Consider the following 19,226-nt stretch of genomic DNA (forward strand, 5'->3'; position numbering starts at 1 on the left):
TCTGAATCCCCGCCTCTGAATCCCCGCCTCTGATTCCCCGCCTCTGTTTCCCCGCCTCTGATTCCCCGCCTCTGATTCCCTGCCTCTGATTCCATGCCTCTGATTCCCCGCCTCTGATCCCCACCTCTGATTGCCTGCCACTGATTGCCCCCCTCTGATTCCCCGCCTCTGATTTCCCACCTCTGTCTCGACGCCTCTCTTTCGCCTCCACTCTTTCCCCTCCACACTTTCCGTGCCTGTCTTTCCCTCCCTCAATTTCAACAACACTGTTTGATCTGTTTTGTGTACCTCATTTTAAACACACAAGTTCCAACCACTATGTTTTGCCCGCCTTTTTCCCCGCCTCAATTTATCCACCTATGTTTACCTGCCTCTGTTTACCCGCCTGTTTCCCCTCCTCTGATTCCCCACCTTTCATTCCCCGCCTCTCTTTCCCTGCCTCTATTTCCGCGCCTCTTTCTCTGACTCTCTTTCCCCACATCTCTTTTCCTCCCACTGATTTCCCGCCTCTGATTCCCCGCCTCTGATTCCCTGCCTCTGATTCCCCGCCTCTGATTCCCTGCCTCAGATTCCCTGCCTCAGATTCCCTGCCTCAGATTCCCTGCCTCTGATTCCCCGCCTCTGATTCCCCGCCTCTTATTCCCCGCCTCTGATTCCCCGCCTCTGATTCCCCACCTCTGATTCCCTGCCTCAGATTCCCCGGCTCTGATTCCCTGCATCAGATTCCCTGCCTCAGATTCCCTGCCTCTGATTCCCCGCCTCTGATTGCCTGCCTCTGATTCCCCGCCTCTGATTCCCTGCCTCAGATTCCCTGCCTCAGTTTCCCTGCCTCAGATTCCCTGCCTCAGATTCCCTGCCTCTGATTCCGCGCCTCTGATTCCCTGCCTATCTTTCCCCGCCTCTGATTCCCCGCCTCTGATTCCCCGCCTCAGATTCCCCGGCTCTGATTCCCTGCCTGAGATTCCCTGCCTCAGATACCCCGCCTCAGATTCCCCGCCTCAGATTCCCCGCCTCAGATTCCCCGCCTCAGATTCCCCGCCTCAGATTCCCCGCCTCAGATTCCCCGCCTCAGATTCCCCTCCTCAGATTCCCCGCCTCAGATTCCCCGTCTCAGATTCCCCGCCTCACATTCCCCGCCTCAGATTCCCCGCCTCAGATTCCCCGCCTCAGATTCCCCGCCTCAGATTCCCTGCCTCAGATTCCCTGCCTCTGATTGCCTGCCTCTGATTCCCTGCCTCTGATTCCCTGCCTCTCATTCCCTGCCTCTCATTCCCTGCCTCTGATTCCGAGCCTCTGATTCCACGCCTCTCTTTCCGTATCTCTGATTCCCCGCCTCTGATTCCCTGCCTATGATACCCTGCCTCTCTTTGCCTGCCTCTATTTCGGTGCCACTTTCTCTGCATCTAGTTTCCCACATCTCATTTGCCCCCTCTGATTACCCGCCTCTGATTCCATGCCTCTGATTCCCCTCCTCTGATTCCCTGCCTCTGATTCCCTGCCTCTGATTCCCTGCCTCTGATTCCCCGCCTCTGATTCCCTGCCTCTGATTCCCTGCCTCTGATTCCCTGCCTCTGATCCCGGGCCTCTGATTCCCTGCCTCTGATACCCTGTCTCTCATTCCCTGCCTCTATTTCCGTGCATCTTTCTCTGCATCTTGTTTCCCACATCTCATTTCCCCCTCTGATAACCCGCCTCTGATTCCATGCCTGTGATTCCCTGCCTCAGATTCCCCGCCTCAGATTCCCCGACTCAGATTCCCCGCCTCAGATTCCCCGCCTCAGATTCCCTGCCTCAGATTCCCTGCCTCAGATTCCCTGCCTCAGATTCCCTGCCTCAGATTCCCTTCATCTGATTCCCTTCATTTCATTCCCTGCGTCTGATTCCCGGCCTCTGATTCCCGGCCTCTGATTCCCCGCCTCTGATTCCCCACCTCTGATTCCCTGCCTCAGATTCTCTGGCTCAGATTCCCTGCTTCAGATTGCCTGCCTCAGATTCCCTGCCACTGATTCCCCGCATCTGATTCCCCGCCTCTGATTCCCCACTTCTGATTCCCGCCTCTGATTCCCTGCCTCTGATTCCCCGCCTCTGAATCCCTGCCTCTGATTCCTCGCCTCTGATTCCCTGCCTCAGATTCCCCGGCTCTGATTCCATGCCTCAGATTCCCTGCCTCAGATTCCCTGCCTCCGATTCCCCGCCTCTGATTCCGCGCCTATGATTCCCCGCCTCTGATTCCCAGCCTCTGAATCCCCACCTCTGAATCCCCGCCTCTGATTCCCCGCCTCTGATTCCCCGCCTCTGATTCCACACCACTGATTCCCCGCCTCTGATTCCAGGCCTCTTATTCCCCGACTCTGATTCCCCACCTCTGATTGCCTGCCACTGATTGCCCGCCTCTGATTCCCCGCCTCTGATTCCCCGCCTCTGATTCCTCGCATCTGATTCCCCGCCTCTGATTCCCCACCTCTGATTCCACGCCTCTGATTCCCCGCCTCTGATTCCCCGCCTCAGATTCCCCAGCTCCGATTCCCTGCCTCAGATTCCCTGCCTCAGATTCCCTGCGTCCGATCCCCGCCTCTGATTCCTCGCCTCTGATTCCCCGCCTCTGATTCCCCGCCTCTGAATCCCAGCCTCTGAATCCCCGCCTCTGATTCCCCGCCTCTGTTTCCCCGCCTCGGATTCCCCACCTCTGATTCCCCGCCTCTGATTCCCTGCCTCTGATTACCCGCCTCCCTTTCCGTGCAACTTTCCCGGCCTCCGTTTCCCCACTTCTCTTTCCCCGCCTCAGATTCCACGCCTCTGATTCCTCGCCTCTGATTCCCCACCTTTCATTCCCCGCCTCTCTTTGCCTGCCCCTATTTCCGCGCCTCTTTCTCTGCCTCTCTTTCCCCACATCTCTTTTCCTCCCACTGATTCCCCGCCTCTGATTCCCCTCCTCTGATTCCCCGCCTCTGATTCCCCGCCTCTGATTCCCTGCCTCTGATTCCCCGCCTCTGATTCCCCTCCTCTGATTCCCTGCCTCTGATTCCCTGCCTCTGATTCCCTGCCTCTGATTCCACGCCTCTGATTCCCCGCCTCTGATTCTCTGCCTCTGATTCCCTGCCTCTGATCCCGGGCCTCTGATTCCACGCCTCTCTTTCCATGTCTCTGATTCCCTGCCTCTGATACCCTGCCTCTCATTCCCTGCCTCTATTTCCGTGCATCTTTCTCTGCATCTTGTTTCCCACATCTCATTTCCCCCCTCCGATAACCCGCCTCTGATTCCATGCCAGTGATTCCCTGCCTCAGATTCCCCGCCTCGATTCCCTGACTCAGATTCCCCGCCTCAGATTCCCCGCCTCAGATTCCCTGCCTCAGATTCCCTGCCTCAGATTCCGTGCCTCAGATTCCCTGCCTCAGATTCCCTTCATCTGATTCCCTTCATTTGATTCCCTGCATCTGATTCCCCGCCTCTGATTCCCCGCCTCTGATTCCCTGCCTCTGATTCCCCACCTCTGATTCCCTGCCTCAGATTCCCTGGCTCAGATTCCCTGCTTCAGGTTCCCTGCCTCAGATTCCCTGCCTCTGATTCCCCGCATCTGATTCACCGCCTCTGATTCCCCGCCTCTGATTCCCGCCTCTGATTCCCTGCCTCTGATTCCCGCCTCTGAATCCCCGCCTCTGATTCCTCGCCTCTGATTCCCTGCCTCAGATTCCCCGGCTCTGATTCCCTGCCTCAGATTCCCTGCCTCAGATTCCCTGCCTCCGATTCCCCGCCTCTGATTCCCCGCCTATGATTCCCCACCTCTGAATCCCAGCCTCTGAATCCCCACCTCTGAATCCCCGCCTCTGATTCCCCGCCTCTGTTTCCCCGCCTCTGATTCCCCGCCTCTGAATCCCTGCCTCAGATTCCCTGCCTCAGATTCCCTGCCTCAGATTCCCTGCCTCAGATTCCCTGCCTCAGATTCCCTGCCTCAGATCCCTGCCTCCGATTCCCCACCTCTGATTCCCCGCCTCTTATTCCCCGCCTCTGATTCCCAGCCTCTGAATCCCCGCCTATGATTCCCCGCCTCTGATTCCCAGCCTCTGAATCACCACCTCTGAATCCCCGCCTCTGATTCCACGCCTCTGTTTCCCCGCCTCTGATTCCCCGCCTCTGAATCCCTGCCTCAGATTCCCTGCCTCAGATTCCCTGCCTCAGATTCCCTGCCTCAGATTCCCTGCCTCAGATTCCCTGCCTCAGAACCCTGCCTCCGATTGCCCGCCTCTGATTCCCTGCCTCTTATTCCCCGCCTCTGATTCCCAGCCTCTGAATCCCCGCCTCTGAATCCCCGCCTCTGATTCCCCGCCTCTGTTTCCCCGCCTCTGATTCCCTGCCTCTGATTCCATGCCTCTGATTCCCCGCCTCTGATTCCCCACCTCTGATTGCCTGCCACTGATTGCCCGCCTCTGATTCCCCGCCTCTGATTTCCCACCTCTGTCTCGACGCCTCTCTTTCGCCTCCACTCTTTCCCCTCCACACTTTCCGTGCCTGTCTTTTCCTCCCTCAATTTCAACAACACTGTTTGATCTGTTTTGTGTACCTCATTTTAAACACACAAGTTCCAACCACTATGTTTTGCCCGCCTCTTTCCCCGCCTCAATTTATCCACCTATGTTTACCTGCCTCTGTTTACCCGCCTGTTTCCCCTCCTCTGATTCCCCGCCTCTGATTCCCCACCTCTGATTCCCTGCCTCAGATTCCCTGCCTCAGATTCCCTGCCTCAGATTCCCTGCCTCTGATTCCCCGCCTCTCTTTCCCTGCCTCTATTTCCGCGCCTCTTTCTCTGACTCTCTTTCCCCACATCTCTTTTCCTCCCCCTGATTTCCGGCCTCTGATTCCCCGCCTCTGATTCCCCGCCTCTGATTCCCCACCTCTGATTCCCTGCCTCAGATTCCCCGGCTCTGATTCCCTGCATCAGATTCCCTGCCTCAGATTCCCTGCCTCTGATTCCCCGCCTCTGATTGCCTGCCTCTGATTCCCCGCCTCTGATTCCCTGCCTCAGATTCCCTGCCTCAGTTTCCCTGCCTCAGATTCCCTGCCTCAGATTCCCTGCCTCTGATTCCACGCCTCTGATTCCCTGCCTCTCTTTCCCCGCCTCTGATTCCCCGCCTCTGATTCCCCGCCTCAGATTCCCCGGCTCTGATTCCCTGCCTGAGATTCCCTGCCTCAGATACCCCGCCTCAGATTCCCCGCCTCAGATTCCCCGCCTTAGATTCCCCGCCTCAGATTCCCCGCCTCAGATTCCCCGCCTCAGATTCCCCGCCTCAGATTCCCCTCCTCAGATTCCCCGCCTCAGTTTCCCCGCCTCTGATTCCCCGCCTCTGATTCCTCGCATCTGATTCCCCGCCTCTGATTCCCCACCTCTGATTCCACGCCTCTGATTCCCCGCCTCTGATTCCCCGCCTCAGATTCCCCGGCTCTGATTCCCTGCATCAGATTCCCTGCCTCAGATTCCCTGCCTCTGATTCCCCGCCTCTGATTGCCTGCCTCTGATTCCCCGCCTCTGATTCCCTGCCTCAGATTCCCTGCCTCAGTTTCCCTGCCTCAGATTCCCTGCCTCAGATTCCCTGCCTCTGATTCCACGCCTCTGATTCCCTGCCTCTCTTTCCCCGCCTCTGATTCCCCGCCTCTGATTCCCCGCCTCAGATTCCCCGGCTCTGATTCCCTGCCTGAGATTCCCTGCCTCAGATACCCCGCCTCAGATTCCCCGCCTCAGATTCCCCGCCTTAGATTCCCCGCCTCAGATTCCCCGCCTCAGATTCCCCGCCTCAGATTCCCCGCCTCAGATTCCCCTCCTCAGATTCCCCGCCTCAGTTTCCCCGCCTCTGATTCCCCGCCTCTGATTCCTCGCATCTGATTCCCCGCCTCTGATTCCCCACCTCTGATTCCACGCCTCTGATTCCCCGCCTCTGATTCCCCGCCTCAGATTCCCCAGCTCCGATTCCCTGCCTCAGATTCCCTGCCTCAGATTCCCTGCGTCCGATCCCCGCCTCTGATTCCTCGCCTCTGATTCCCCGCCTCTGATTCCCCGCCTCTGAATCCCAGCCTCTGAATCCCCGCCTCTGATTCCCCGCCTCTGTTTCCCCGCCTCGGATTCCCCACCTCTGATTCCCCGCCTCAGATTCCCTGCCTCAGATTCCCTGCCTCTGATTGCCTGCCTCTGATTCCCTGCCTCTGATTCCCTGCCTCTCATTCCCTGCCTCTCATTCCCTGCCTCTGATTCCGAGCCTCTGATTCCACGCCTCTCTTTCCGTATCTCTGATTCCCCGCCTCTGATTCCCTGCCTATGATACCCTGCCTCTCTTTGCCTGCCTCTATTTCGGTGCCACTTTCTCTGCATCTAGTTTCCCACATCTCATTTGCCCCCTCTGATTACCCGCCTCTGATTCCATGCCTCTGATTCCCCTCCTCTGATTCCCTGCCTCTGATTCCCTGCCTCTGATTCCCTGCCTCTGATTCCCCGCCTCTGATTCCCTGCCTCTGATTCCCTGCCTCTGATTCCCTGCCTCTGATCCCGGGCCTCTGATTCCACGCCTCTCTTTCCGTGTCTCTGATTCCCTGCCTCTGATCCCGGGCCTCTGATTCCACGCCTCTCTTTCCATGTCTCTGATTCCCTGCCTCTGATACCCTGCCTCTCATTCCCTGCCTCTATTTCCGTGCATCTTTCTCTGCATCTTGTTTCCCACATCTCATTTCCCCCCTCTGATAACCCGCCTCTGATTCCATGCCAGTGATTCCCTGCCTCAGATTCCCCGCCTCGATTCCCTGACTCAGATTCCCCGCCTCAGATTCCCCGCCTCAGATTCCCTGCCTCAGATTCCCTGCCTCAGATTCCGTGCCTCAGATTCCCTGCCTCAGATTCCCTTCATCTGATTCCCTTCATTTGATTCCCTGCATCTGATTCCCCGCCTCTGATTCCCCGCCTCTGATTCCCTGCCTCTGATTCCCCACCTCTGATTCCCTGCCTCAGATTCCCTGGCTCAGATTCCCTGCTTCAGGTTCCCTGCCTCAGATTCCCTGCCTCTGATTCCCCGCATCTGATTCACCGCCTCTGATTCCCCGCCTCTGATTCCCGCCTCTGATTCCCTGCCTCTGATTCCCGCCTCTGAATCCCCGCCTCTGATTCCTCGCCTCTGATTCCCTGCCTCAGATTCCCCGGCTCTGATTCCCTGCCTCAGATTCCCTGCCTCAGATTCCCTGCCTCCGATTCCCCGCCTCTGATTCCCCGCCTATGATTCCCCGCCTCTGATTCCCAGCCTCTGAATCCCCACCTCTGAATCCCCGCCTCTGATTCCCCGCCTCTGTTTCCCCGCCTCTGATTCCCCGCCTCTGAATCCCTGCCTCAGATTCCCTGCCTCAGATTCCCTGCCTCAGATTCCCTGCCTCAGATTCCCTGCCTCAGATCCCTGCCTCCGATTCCCCACCTCTGATTCCCCGCCTCTTATTCCCCGCCTCTGATTCCCAGCCTCTGAATCCCCGCCTATGATTCCCCGCCTCTGATTCCCAGCCTCTGAATCACCACCTCTGAATCCCCGCCTCTGATTCCCCGCCTCTGTTTCCCCGCCTCTGATTCCCCGCCTCTGAATCCCTGCCTCAGATTCCCTGCCTCAGATTCCCTGCCTCAGATTCCCTGCCTCAGATTCCCTGCCTCAGATTCCCTGCCTCAGATCCCTGCCTCCGATTCCCCGCCTCTGATTCCCCGCCTCTTATTCCCCGCCTCTGATTCCCAGCCTCTGAATCCCCGCCTCTGAATCCCCGCCTCTGATTCCCCGCCTCTGTTTCCCCGCTTCTGATTGCCCGCCTCTGATTCCCTGCCTCTGATTCCATGCCTCTGATTCCCCGCCTCTGATTCCCCACCTCTGATTGCCTGCCACTGATTGCCCGCCTCTGATTCCCCGCCTCTGATTTCCCACCTCTGTCTCGACGCCTCTCTTTCGCCTCCACTCTTTCCCCTCCACACTTTCCGTGCCTGTCTTTCCCTCCCTCAATTTCAACAACACTGTTTGATCTGTTTTGTGTACCTCATTTTAAACACACAAGTTCCAACCACTATGTTTTGCCCGCCTCATTCCCCGCCTCAATTTATCCACCTATGTTTACATGCCTCTGTTTACCCGCCTGTTTCCCCTCCTCTGATTCCCCACCTTTCATTTCCCGCCTCTCTTTCCCTGCCTCTATTTCCGCGCCTCTTTCTCTGACTCTCTTTCCCCACATCTCTTTTCCTCCCCCTGATTTCCCGCCTCTGATTCCCTGCCTCTGATTCCCTGCCTCTGATTCCCCGCCTCTGATTCCCTGCCTCAGATTCCCTGCCTCAGATTCCCTGCCTCAGATTCCCTGCCTCTGATTCCCCGCCTCTGATTCCCCGCCTCTTATTCCCCGCCTCTGATTCCCCGCCTCTGATTCCCCACCTCTGATTCCCTGCCTCAGATTCCCCGGCTCTGATTCCCTGCATCAGATTCCCTGCCTCAGATTCCCTGCCTCTGATTCCCCGCCTCTGATTGCCTGCCTCTGATTCCCCGCCTCTGATTCCCTGCCTCAGATTCCCTGCCTCAGTTTCCCTGCCTCAGATTCCCTGCCTCAGATTCCCTGCCTCTGATTCCGCGCCTCTGATTCCCTGCCTCTCTTTCCCCGCCTCTGATTCCCCGCCTCTGATTCCCCGCCTCAGATTCCCCGGCTCTGATTCCCTGCCTGAGATTCCCTGCCTCAGATACCCCACCTCAGATTCCCCGCCTCAGATTCCCCGCCTCAGGTTCCCCGCCTCAGATTCCCCGCCTCAGATTCCCCGCCTCAGATTCCCCGCCTCAGATTCCCCTCCTCAGATTCCCCGCCTCAGATTCCCCGCCTCAGATTCCCCGCCTCACATTCCCCGACTCAGATTCCCCGCCTCAGATTCCCTGCCTCAGATTCCCTGCCTCTGATTGCCTGCCTCTGATTCCCTGCCTCTGATTCCCTGCCTCTCATTCCCTGCCTCTCATTCCCTGCCTCTGATTCCGAGCCTCTGATTCCACGCCTCTCTTTCCGTATCTCTGATTCCCCGCCTCTGATTCCCTGCCTATGATACTCTGCCTCTCTTTGCCTGCCTCTATTTCGGTGCCACTTTCTCTGCATCTAGTTTCCCACATCTCATTTGCCCCCTCTGATTACCCGCCTCTGATTCCATGCCTCTGATTCCCCTCCTCTGATTCCCTGCCTCTGATTCCCTGCCTCTGATTCCCTGCCTCTGATTCCCCGCCTCTGATTCCCTGCCTCTGATTCCCTGCCTCTGATTCCCTGCCTCTGATTGCGGGCCTCTGATTCCACGCCTCTCTTTCCGTGTCTCTGATTCCCTGCCTCTGATACCCTGTCTCTCATTCCCTGCCTCTATTTCCGTGCATGTTTCTCTGCATCTTGTTTCCCACATCTCATTTCCCCCTCTGATAACCCGCCTCTGATTCCATGCCTGTGATTCCCTGCCTCAGATTCCCCGCCTCAGATTCCCCGACTCAGATTCCCCGCCTCAGATTCCCCGCCTCAGATTCCCTGCCTCAGATTCCCTGCCTCAGATTCCCTGCCTCAGATTCCCTGCCTCAGATTCCCTTCATCTGATTCCCTTCATTTCATTCCCTGCGTCTGATTCCCGGCCTCTGATTCCCGGCCTCTGATTCCCCGCCTCTGATTCCCCACCTCTGATTCCCTGCCTCAGATTCTCTGGCTCAGATTCCCTGCTTCAGATTCCCTGCCTCAGATTCCCTGCCACTGATTCCCCGCATCTGATTCCCCGCCTCTGATTCCCCACTTCTGATTCCCGCCTCTGATTCCCTGCCTCTGATTCCCTGCCTCTGAATCCCTGCCTCTGATTCCTCGCCTCTGATTCCCTGCCTCAGATTCCCCGGCTCTGATTCCATGCCTCAGATTCCCTGCCTCAGATTCCCTGCCTCCGATTCCCCGCCTCTGATACTGCGCCTATGATTCCCCGCCTCTGATTCCCAGCCTCTGAATCCCCACCTCTGAATCCCCGCCTCTGATTCCCCGCCTCTGATTCCCCGCCTCTGATTCCACGCCACTGATTCCCCGCCTCTGATTCCAGGCCTCTTATTCCCCGCCTCTGATTCCCCACCTCTGATTGCCTGCCACTGATTGCCCGCCTCTGATTCCCCGCCTCTGATTCCCCGCCTCTGATTACCCACCTCTGTCTGTATGCCTCTCTTTCGCCTCCGCTTTTTCCCCTACACTTTTTCCGCGCCTCTCTTTCCCTCCCTCAATTTCAACAACTCTGTTTGATCTGTTCTGCGTACCTCATTTTCAACACACAATTTCCAACCACTATGTTTCACCCATCACTTTCCCCGCCTCTATTTCTCTGCCTATGTTTACCCACCTCTGTTTACCCACCTGTTTCACCGCCTCTGATTCCCCGCCTATGATTCCCCACATCTGTCTCTATGCCTCTCTTTCGCCTCCACTCTTTCCCCTCCACTCTTTCCGTGCCTGTCTTTCCCTCCCTAAATTTCAACAACACTGTTTGATCTGTTTTGTGTACCTGATTTTAAACACACAAGTTCCAACCACTATGTTTTGCCCGCCACTTTCCCCGCCTCTATTTATCCACCTATGTTTACCTGCCTCTGTTTACCCGCCTGTTTCCCCGCCTCTGATTCCCCACCTTTCATTCCCCGCCTCGCTTTCCCTGCCTCTATTTCCGCGCCTCTTTCACTGCATCTCTTTCCCCACATCTCTTTTCCTCCCGCTGATTCCCCGCCTCTGATTCCCCGCCTCTGATTCCCTGCCTCTGATTCCCCGCCTCAGATTCCCTGCCTCAGATTCCCTGCCTCAGATTCCCTGCCTCAGATTCCCTGCCTCTGATTCCCCGCCTCTGATTCCCCGCCTCTTATTCCCCGCCTCTGATTCCCCGCCTCTGATTCCCCGCCTCTGATGCCCTGCCTCAGATTCCCCGGCTCTGATTCCCTGCATCAGCTTCCCTTCCTCATATTCTCTGCCTCTGATTCCCCGCCTCTGATTCCCTGCCTCTGATTCCCCGCCTCTGATTCCCTGCCTCAGATTCCCTGCCTCAGATTCCCTGCCTCAGATTCCCTGCCTCTGATTCCCCGCCTCTGATTCCCTGCCTCTGATTCCCTGCCTCAGATTCCCTGCCTCTGATTCCCCGCCTCTTATTCCCCACCTCATATTCCCCGCCTCAGATTCCCCGGCTCTGATTCCCTGCCTCAGATTCCCTGCCTCAAATTCCCTGCCTCTGATTCCCCGCATCTGATTCCCCGCCTCTGATTCCCCGCCTCGGATTCCTCGCATCTGATTCCCCGCCTCTGATTCCCCACCTCTGATTCCACGCCTCTGATTCCCCGCCTCTGATTCCCCGCCTCAGATTCCCCAGCTCCGATTCCCTGCCTCAGATTCCCTGCCTCAGATTCCCTGCGTCCGATCCCCGCCTCTGATTCCTCGCCTCTGATTCCCCGCCTCTGATTCCCCGACTCTGAATCCCAGCCTCTGAATCCCCACCTCTGATTCCCCGCCTCTGTTTCCCCGCCTCGGATTCCCTGCCTCTGATTCCCCGCCTCTGATTCCCTGCCTCTGATTACCCGCCTCCCTTTCCGCGCAACTTTCCCGGCCTCCGTTTCCGCACTTCTCTTTCCCCGCCTCAGATTCCACGCCTCTGATTCCTCGCCTCTGATTCCCCACCTTTCATTCCCCGCCTCTCTTTCCCTGTCCCTATTTCCGCGCCTCTTTCTCTGCCTCTCTTTCCCCACATCTCTTTTCCTCCCACTGATTCCCCGCCTCTGATTCCCCTCCTCTGATTCCCCGCCTCTGATTCCCCGCCTCTGATTCCCCGCCTCTGATTCCCCGCCTCTGATTCCCCTCCTCTGATTCCCTGCCTCTGATTCCCTGCCTCTGATTCCCTGCCTCTGATTCCACGCCTCTGATTCCCTGCCTGTGATTCCCTGCCTCTGATTCGCTGCCTCTGATCCCGGGCCTCTGATTCCACGCCTCTCTTTCCATGTCTCTGATTCCCTGCCTCTGATACCCTGCCTCTCATTAACTGCCTCTATTTCCGTGATTAATTCTCTGCATCTTGCTTCCCACATCTCATTTCCCCCCTCTGATAACCCGCCTCCGATTCCATGCCAGTGATTCCCTGCCTCAGATTCCACACCTCGATTCCCTGACTCAGATTCCCCGCCTCAGATTCCCCGCCTCAGATTCCCTGCCTCAGATTCCCTGCCTCAGATTCCCTGCCTCAGATTCCCTGCCTCAGATTCCCTTCATCTGATTCCCTTCATTTGATTCCCTGCATCTGATTCCCCGCCTCTGATTCCCCGCCTCTGATTCCCTGCCTCTGATTCCCCACATCTGTCTCTACGCCTCTATTTCGCCTCCACTCTTTACCCTCCACTCTTTCCGTGCCTGTCTTTCCCTCCCTAAATTTCAACAACACTGTTTGATCTGTTTTGTGTACCTGATTTTAAACACACAAGTTCCAACCACTATGTTTTGCCCGCCGCTTTCCCCGCCTCTATTTATCCACCTATGTTTACCTGCCTCTGTTTACCCGCCTGTTTCCCCGCCTCTGATTCCCCACCTTTCATTCACCGCCTCGCTTTCCCTGCCTCTATTTCCGCGCCTCTTTCACTGCCTCTCTTTCCCCACATCTCTTTTCCTCCCGCTGATTCCCCGCCTCTGATTCCCCGCCTCTGATTCCCTGCCTCTGATCCCCCGCCTCAGATTCCCTGCCTCAGATTCCCTGCCTCAGATTCCCTGCCTCAGATTCCCTGCCTCTGATTCCCCGCCTCTGATTCCCCGCCTCTTATTCCCCGCCTCTGATTCCCTGCCTCTGATGCCCTGCCTCAGATTCTCCGGCTCTGATTCCCTGCATCAGCTTCCCTGCCTCATATTCTCTGCCTCTGATTCCCCGCCTCTGATTCCGCACCTCTGATTCCCTGCCTCTCTTTCCCCGCCTCTGATTCCCCGCCTCTGATTCCCCGCCTCAGATTCCCCGGCTCTGATTCCCTGCCTGAGATTCCCTGCCTCAGATACCCCGCTTCAGATTCCCCGCCTCAGATTCCCCGCCTCAGATTCCCCGCCTCAGATTCCCCGCCTCAGATTCCCCGCCTCAGATTCCCCGCCTCAGATTCCCCTCCTCAGATTCCCCGCCTCAGATTCCCCGCCTCAGATTCCCCGCCTCACATTCCCCGCCTCAGATTCCCCGCCTCAGATTCCCCGCCTCAGATTCCCCGCCTCAGATTCCCTGCCTCAGATTCCCTGCCTCTGATTGCCTGCCTCTGATTCCCTGCCTCTGATTCCCTGCCTCTCATTCCCTGCCTCTCATTCCCTGCCTCTGATTCCGAGCCTCTGATTCCACGCCTCTCATTCCGTATCTCTGATTCCCCGCCTCTGATTCCCTGCCTATGATACTCTGCCTCTCTTTGCCTGCCTCTATTTCGGTGCCACTTTCTCTGCATCTAGTTTCCCACATCTCATTTGCCCCCTCTGATTACCCGCCTCTGATTCCATGCCTCTGATTCTCCTCCTCTGATTCACTGCCTCTGATTCCCTGCCTCTGATTCCCTGCCTCTGATTCCCCGCCTCTGATTCCCTGCCTCTGATTCCCTGCCTCTGATACCCTGCCTCTGATTGCGGGCCTCTGATTCCACGCCTCTCTTTCCGTGTCTCTGATTCCCTGCCTCTGATACCCTGTCTCTCATTCCCTGCCTCTATTTCCGTGCATCTTTCTCTGCATCTTGTTTCCCACATCTCATTTCCCCCTCTGATAACCCGCCTCTGATTCCATGCCTGTGATTCCCTGCCTCAGATTCCCCGCCTCAGATTCCCCGACTCAGATTCCCCGCCTCAGATTCCCCGCCTCAGATTCCCTGCCTCAGATTCCCAGCCTCAGATTCCCTGCCTCAGATTCCCTGCCTCAGATTCCCTTCATCTGATTCCCTTCATTTCATTCCCTGCGTCTGATTCCCGGCCTCTGATTCCCGGACTCTGATTCCCCGCCTCTGATTCCCCACCTCTGATTCCCTGCCTCAGATTCTCTGGCTCAGATTCCCTGCTTCAGATTCCCTGCCTCAGATTCCCTGCCACTGATTCCCCGCATCTGAATCCCCGCCTCTGATTCCCCACTTCTGATTCCCGCCTCTGATTCCCTGCCTCTGATTCCCCACCTCTGAATCCCTGCCTCTGATTCCTCGCCTCTGATTCCCTGCCTCAGATTCCCCGGCTCTGATTCCATGCCTCAGATTCCCTGCCTCAGATTCCCTGCCTCCGATTCCCCGCCTCTGATTCTGCGCCTATGATTCCCCGCCTCTGATTCCCAGCCTCTGAATCCCCACCTCTGAATCCCCGCCTCTGATTCCCCGCCTCTGATTCCCCGCCTCTGATTCCACGCCACTGATTCCCCGCCTCTGATTCCAGGCCTCTTATTCCCCGCCTCTGATTCCCCACCTCTGATTGCCTGCCACTGATTGCCCGCCTCTGATTCCCCGCCTCTGATTCCCCGCCTCTGATTACCCACCTCTGTCTGTATGCCTCTCTTTCGCCTCCGCTTTTTCCCCTACACTTTTTCCGCGCCTCTCTTTCCCTCCCTCAATTTCAACAACTCTGTTTGATCTGTTCTGCGTACCTCATTTTCAACACACAATTTCCAACCACTATGTTTCACCCATCACTTTCCCCGCCTCTATTTCTCTGCCTATGTTTACCCACCTCTGTTTACCCACCTGTTTCACCGCCTCTGATTCCCCGCCTATGATTCCCCACATCTGTCTCTATGCCTCTCTTTCGCCTCCACTCTTTCCCCTCCACTCTTTCCGTGCCTGTCTTTCCCTCCCTAAATTTCAACAACACTGTTTGATCTGTTTTGTGTACCTGATTTTAAACACACAAGTTCCAACCACTATGTTTTGCCCGCCACTTTCCCCGCCTCTATTTATCCACCTATGTTTACCTGCCTCTGTTTACCCGCCTGTTTCCCCGCCTCTGATTCCCCACCTTTCATTCCCCGCCTCGCTTTCCCTGCCTCTATTTCCGCACCTCTTTCACTGCATCTCTTTCCCCACATCTCTTTTCCTCCCGCTGATTCCCCGCCTCTGATTCCCCGCCTCTGATTCCCTGCCTCTGATTCCCCGCCTCAGATTCCCTGCCTCAGATTCCCTGCCTCAGATTCCCTGCCTCAGATTCCCTGCCTCTGATTCCCCGCCTCTGATTCCCCGCCTCTTATTCCCCGCCTCTGATTCCCCGCCTCTGATTCCCCGCCTCTGATGCCCTGCCTCAGATTCCCCGGCTCTGATTCCCTGCATCAGCTTCCCTGCCTCATATTCTCTGCCTCTGATTCCCCGCCTCTGATTCCCTGCCTCTGATTCCCCGCCTCTGATTCCCTGCCTCAGATTCCCTGCCTCAGATTCCCTGCCTCAGATTCCCTGCCTTTGATTCCCCGCCTCTGATTCCCTGCCTCTGATTCCCTGCCTCAGATTCCCTGCCTCTGATTCCCCGCCTCTTATTCCCCACCTCATATTCCCCGCATCTGATTCCCCGCCTCTGATTCCCCGCCTCGGATTCCTCGCATCTGATTCCCTGCCTCTGATTCCCCACCTCTGATTCCACGCCTCTGATTCCCCGCCTCTGATTCCCCGCCTCAGATTCCCCAGCTCCGATTCCCTGCCTCAGATTCCCTGCCTCAGATTCCCTGCGTCCGATCCCCGCCTCTGATTCCTCGCCTCTTATTCCCCGCCTCTGATTCCCCGCCTCCGATTCCCCGCCTCTGATGCCCTGCCTCAGATTCCCCGGCTCTGATTCCCTGCATCAGCTTCCCTGCCTCATATTCTCTGCCTCTGATTCCCCGCCTCTGATTCCCCGCCTCTGATTCTCTGCCTCTGATTCCCTGCCTCAGATTCCCTGCCTCTGATTCCCCGCCTCTTATTCCACACCTCATATTCCCCGCCTCAGATTCCCCGGCTCTGATTCCCTGCCTCAGATTCCCTGCCTCAAATTCCCTGCCTCTGATTCCCCGCATCTGATTCCCCGCCTCTGATTCCCCGCCTCGGATTCCTCGCATCTGATTCCCCGCCTCTGATTCCCCACCTCTGATTCCACGCCTCTGATTCCCCGCCTCTGATTCCCCGCCTCAGATTCCCCAGCTCCGATTCCCTGCCTCAGATTCCCTGCCTCAGATTCCCTGCGTCCGATCCCCGCCTCTGATTCCTCGCCTCTGATTCCCCGCCTCTGATTCCCCGCCTCTGAATCCCAGCCTCTGAATCCCCACCTCTGATTCCCCGCCTCTGTTTCCCCGCCTCGGATTCCCCGCCTCTGATTCCCCGCCTCTGATTCCCTGCCTCTGATTACCCGCCTCCCTTTCCGCGCAACTTTCCCGGCCTCCGTTTCCCCACTTCTCTTTCCCCGCCTCAGATTCCACGCCTCTGATTCCTCGCCTCTGATTCCCCACCTTTCATTCCCCGCCTCTCTTTCCCTGTCCCTATTTCCGCGCCTCTTTCTCTGCCTCTCTTTCCCCACATCTCTTTTCCTCCCACTGATTCCCCGCCTCTGATTCCCCTCCTCTGATTCCCCGCCTCTGATTCCCCGCCTCTGATTCCCCGCCTCTGATTCCCCGCCTCTGATTCCCCTCCTCTGATTCCCTGCCTCTGATTCCCTGCCTCTGATTCCCTGCCTCTGATTCCACGCCTCTGATACCCTGCCTGTGATTCCCTGCCTCTGATTCGCTGCCTCTGATCCCGGGCCTCTGATTCCACGCCTCTCTTTCCATGTCTCTGATTCCCTGCCTCTGATACCCTGCCTCTCATTAACTGCCTCTATTTCCGTGCATCATTCTATGCATCTTGCTTCCCACATCTCATTTCCCCCCTCTGATAACCCGCCTCCGATTCCATGCCAGTGATTCCCTGCCTCAGATTCCACACCTCGATTCCCTGACTCAGATTCCCCGCCTCAGATTCCCCGCCTCAGATTCCCTGCCTCAGATTCCCTGCCTCAGATTCCCTGCCTCAGATTCCCTGCCTCAGATTCCCTTCATCTGATTCCCTTCATTTGATTCCCTGCATCTGATTCCCCGCCTCTGATTCCCCGCCTCTGATTCCCTGCCTCTGATTCCCCACATCTGTCTCTACGCCTCTATTTCGCCTCCATTCTTTACCCTCCACTCTTTCCGTGCCTGTCTTTCCCTCCCTAAATTTCAACAACACTCTTTGATCTGTTTTGTGTACCTGATTTTAAACACACAAGTTCCAACCACTATGTTTTGCCCGCCGCTTTACCCGCCTCTATTTATCCACCTATGTTTACCTGCCTCTGTTTACCCGCCTGTTTCCCCGCCTCTGATTCCCCACCTTTCATTCACCACCTCGCTTTCCCTGCCTCTATTTCCGCGCCTCTTTCACTGCCTCTCTTTCCCCACATCTCTTTTCCTCCCGCTGATTCCCCGCCTCTGATTCCCCGCCTCTGATTCCCTGCCTCTGATCCCCCGCCTCAGATTCCCTGCCTCAGATTCCCTGCCTCAGATTCCCTGCCTCAGATTCCCTGCCTCTGATTCCCCGCCTCTGATTCCCCGCCTCTTATTCCCCGCCTCTGATTCCCCGCCTCTGATGCCCTGCCTCAGATTCTCCGGCTCTGATTCCCTGCATCAGCTTCCCTGCCTCATATTCTCTGCCTCTGATTCCCCTCCTCTGATTCCCTGCCTCTGATTCCCCGCCTCTGATTCCCTGCCTCAGATTCCCTGCCTCAGATTCCCTGCCTCAGATTCCCTGCCTCTGATTCCCCGCCTCTGATTCCCTGCCTCTGATTCCCTGCCTCAGATTCCCTGCCTCTGATTCCCCGCCTCTTATTCCCCTCCTCATATTCCCTGCCTCAGATTCCCCGGCTCTGATTCCCTGCCTCAGATTCCCTGCCTCAAATTCCCTGCCTCTGATTCCCCGCATCTGATTCCCCGCCTCTGATTCCCCGCCTCGGATTCCTCGCATCTGATTCCCCGCCTCTGATTCCCCACCTCTGATTCCACGCCTCTGATTCCCCGCCTCTGATTTCCCGCCTCAGATTCCCCAGCTCCGATTCCCTGCCTCAGATTCCCTGCCTCAGATTCCCAGAGTCCGATCCCCGCCTCTGATTCCTCGCCTCTGATTCCCCGCCTCTGATTCCCCGCCTCTGATTCCCCGCCTCTGAATCCCCGCCTCTGATTCCCCGCCTCTGTTTCCCCGCCTCGGATTCCCCGCCTCTGATTCCCCGCCTCTGATTCCCTGCCTCTGATTACCCGCCTCCCTTTCCGCGCAACTTTCCCGGCCTCCGTTTCCCCACTTCTCTTTCCCCGCCTCAGATTCCACGCCTCTGATTCCTCGCCTCTGATTCCCCACCTTTCATTCCCCGCCTCTCTTTCCCTGCCCCTATTTCCGCGCCTCTTTCTCTGCCTCTCTTTCCCCACATCTCTTTTCCTCCCACTGATTCCCCGCCTCTGATTCCCCTCCTCTGATTCCCCGCCTCTGATTCCCCGCCTCTGATTCCCCGCCTCTGATTCCCCGCCTCTGATTCCCCTCCTCTGATTCCCTGCCTCTGATTCCCTGCCTCTGATTCCCTGCCTCTGATTCCACGCCTCTGATTCCCTGCCTGTGATTCCCTGCCTCTGATTCCCTGCCTCTGATCCCGGGCCTCTGATTCCACGCCTCTCTTTCCATGTCTCTGATTCCCTGCCTCTGATACCCTGCCTCTCATTCCCTGCCTCTATTTCCGTGCATCATTCTCTGCATCTTGTTTCCCACATCTCATTTCCCCCCTCTGATAACCCGCCTCTGATTCCATGCCAGTGATTCCCTGCCTCAGATTCCCCGCCTCGATTCCCTGACTCAGATTCCCCGCCTCAGATTCCCCGCCTCAGATTCCCTGCCTCAGATTCCCTGCCTCAGATTCCCTGCCTCAGATTCCCTGCCTCAGATTCCCTTCATCTGAATCCCTTCATTTGATTCCCTGCATCTGATTCCCCGCCTCTGATTCCCCGCCTCTGATTCCCTGCCTCTGATTCCTCACCTCTGATTCCCTGCCTCAGATTCCCTGGCTCAGATTCCCTGCTTCAGGTTCCCTGCCTCAGATTCCCTGCCTCTGATTCCCCGCATCTGATTCACCGCCTCTGATTCCCCACCTCTGATTCCCGCCTCTGATTCCCTGCCTCTGATTCCCGACTCTGAATCCCCGCCTCTGATTCCTCGCCTCTGATTCC

This window comes from Narcine bancroftii, chromosome 3 (assembly GCF_036971445.1).
Source record: "Narcine bancroftii isolate sNarBan1 chromosome 3, sNarBan1.hap1, whole genome shotgun sequence".
Lineage (NCBI taxonomy): Eukaryota > Metazoa > Chordata > Chondrichthyes > Torpediniformes > Narcinidae > Narcine > Narcine bancroftii.